This window comes from Chrysochloris asiatica, unplaced genomic scaffold (genome assembly GCF_000296735.1).
Source record: "Chrysochloris asiatica unplaced genomic scaffold, ChrAsi1.0 scaffold00377, whole genome shotgun sequence".
Lineage (NCBI taxonomy): Eukaryota > Metazoa > Chordata > Mammalia > Afrosoricida > Chrysochloridae > Chrysochloris > Chrysochloris asiatica.
The window spans coordinates 1,387,307-1,390,390 of NW_006408895.1; the positions used below are offsets into that span (position 1 = coordinate 1,387,307).

The 3,084-nt window shown below is 40.1% G+C and overlaps 1 pseudogene; it reads right to left on the reverse strand.

Annotated features, from left to right (window-relative positions):
* The window catches only part of LOC102820620, an 8,028-nt pseudogene extending 6,362 nt beyond the window's left edge, over positions 1 to 1,666 (reverse strand).
* Positions 1,667 to 3,084: the final 1,418 nt, after the last annotated feature.

Consider the following 3,084-nt stretch of genomic DNA (forward strand, 5'->3'; position numbering starts at 1 on the left):
TAATTCCTCAATTAATATGTCTCAATTTATTTATTTTAATTCCTTAATTAATTATGGCCCTGGCCACATCAGGACTCTGTTTTGTTTTTCAAAAGTAGGAAAAACTTAAATAACTAGCTATTTAACTAGGTTGGGGTCCTGGTGTGGCATTGTAAGATAAGCACTGGACATTATCTGCAAGGACAGCAGTTCAAACCCACCAGTCACTTCTCGGAAACCTTACACAGGGTGACTGTGTGTCAGGACCTATTTAACAACAACAGAAAGATTGAAGGGGTATCCAAAGTCCTAGCAAAATAAAGATGTGATCAATAAGGGTCCATAAAAATATCATAATATAGCTATAAATCATGAGTTCCCTTAATCACTTATATTTGAATATCATCAATCTTATGTTAATCAGCCAAAACAAGTATTGGCATTCTTTTTATTTTTAATAAATGAGAAAATTTGGGCTCAGAAATGTAAGGCATTTGCTGATAATTAGCAACAGTGGGAAGAGAATTTGTGTGTTCAGTTAAAAAAAGACAAAACACTCTAGATATGTTCTCCAGAAAGGCATATGATATAGGGAATTTGTTATAAAGATATTGGAAGAGCTAGAGGGGTAAAGCAGATATTATGACACTGAAACTGTCTTTGAGTCAGACTACACAAGCCACAGTACATCCTGGTTGCTTCTGTCATAACTACCACTTCAGGTGTGGGGAGCCCAGTAAGACACGGTCCTAATGATCCTCTGAAAATTGGTACCAACACTCCTGGATCATGTAGCTACCCACCACTGCTTCTGGCCCCTCCTGCTGTTGCTGTTAGAGACAGTAACTAATGCAAAACAAATAAACAGCAAAAAGATTCATTGCTTCCTCCTGCTGAAATTCAAGCCCAAGAATCAAACCCATTGCCTTCAAGTGAATCCCGACTCCTAGTGACCCTTGATAGGGTTTCTGAGGCTTTAAATTTTTACAGGAGCAGAAAGACTTAAATTTATCCTGAAGATCGGCTGGTGGGTTTGAACTGCTGACCTCGTGGTTAGCAGTCCAGTACTTATCCGGTAGCAACACCAGGGTTCCTTGCTGGAAGTCAACTGTTAAAGAAATCAATGGAATGTAGTTTGTGGGTTTCCAATCTCCTGTGGAAAAAAAGGGCAGAAAAGTTCAGAAAGAGAACCAAAAGCCAACAGATGAATAGCTAGCATGCAATATCTTCATCCTGGGTTCTTTCTAAAGAAGTAAACTTCCCTTTCTCCTGTTAGATATGGTATGCTAAATTGCAGTTAAAGAGAGACCCCAAATTTCAAAGTTCCACATAGAAACTCGGATACTCACAGAGTAGACGGGGCAGTGGGGCAGCCCTTTATTTCACAGTGTGAAGGTAAGAAAGCAGGCTGACATTGGCTATGCTGTCTTTAACATGTGGGTTTCAAAGCTACCTCAGTTTTATAAACCCAGATAGGCACAAGGTGAATGAACATGGAGGAGGAGGTGAGGGAAGAGCCAGTATGGGGCCAAGTCAACAATAGGTACACATAGCACTCACATTTTATTGAAGACAAAGTTAGTCATTTGACTAGACTTACCTGTATGGGAGATTGGGAAATGCAACCTTGCTGTGTTCCAGGACAAGGAGAGAATTGATGTCTGTATACTGCTAGTGTAGCTGCCATGCCTCCCATGAAAGTAAACATCTGCTTGTAGGGTCCTCAAATCAATCTTAAAAGTACAGAATACAGAGACCAGACTTGAGAATAGTTCAAATGAAAAAGAATTGGAGGATTTGGTAGGTTTCTTACTCAATGCAAGACATCTGTGAGACATGACTGAAAAAGAAAGATTATGGATAGATTAGACAATGTTAACAGAAACAGTTATCAAGAGCGATCCAAGTCTTCTGTCCTTCTGCTGGTGAGTCAGTAGACCTCTTTTTCTGCCACTCTAGAGGACTCTAACAAATTCAATTGTGTCCAACTAGAATTCTGAACAGTTGATAAATCTGAAAAGAAAACCACAGAAGCACTGTGATGGTTGCCCCTGAGTGTCTGAAGGTCTGTGGAAAGGAAAGCAGGTTCAGTGTGTGTGGCTTCAGGAGGCAGGACTCAGTCTGCTAGGTAGAAGTTGCATGGTAGTAAATTTAGGATCAAAAAACAAGAACTTCTTAATCATGGAACCGTATTAAAAGATAGTATGTTTACTTGCACATGCATATTGCTAGCAGCTTTATTCACAATTGCTCCATCTTGGGAGAAATCAAGATGTCCTTCAATAGTGAATTGATAACTTTGGTACATTTAAACGATGGAATATTATTGCCATGGAAAGACATGAAGGAACCTTAAAAGCATATTACTAAGTGAAAGAAGGAGTCCTGGTGTGGCCCTGTAGGTTAATGCACTGTACTGCCAAGTTGGTTTGAACCACAAGGTTGGTGGTTCAAGCTCACCAGCCTCTCCTCAGAAACCCTATACAGGGTTGCTATGGGTTGGAACTGACTTGAGGGAATTTCACAACAACAAGTGAAAGAAGTTAGTCTATCAACAGCTACATACAATACGGTTCTAATTATATGATATTCAGGAAAAGGCAAAAGTCAAGTTTGTAAAAGTTCAAGGGTAGAGGAAGAACAGGTGGAGCCTAGAGTCTTTTTAGAGCAATGAAACTATTCTGCATGACATTGTAATGGTGGAGCAAGGATATTTTGCATTTGTAAAAGCCTTTAAAAGTGTACTACACAAAGAGTAAGCCCTAATGTAAACTATGGACTTTAATAATAACATTAACTTAATAGTAATGTATCACCAATAGTTCTGTTTTGGAAGAAGTGCAGCCAGAGTGCTCCTTAGAGGCCAAGATGGCCAAACTTCGTCTCTCATACTTTGGACATATTGTCAGGAGGGAAAAGTTGCTGGAGAAGGACGTCATGTTTGGTAAGGTGGAGGGTCAGAGAAAAAGAGGAAGACCCTAACGAGATGGATTGGCCAGGTGGCAGCATTGATGGACTTAAGTGTGGCAACAGTAGTGAGACTGGCCCAGGATCAGACATTATTTCGTTCTGCTGTGCACAGTGTCACTATGAGTCGGTGTCGAC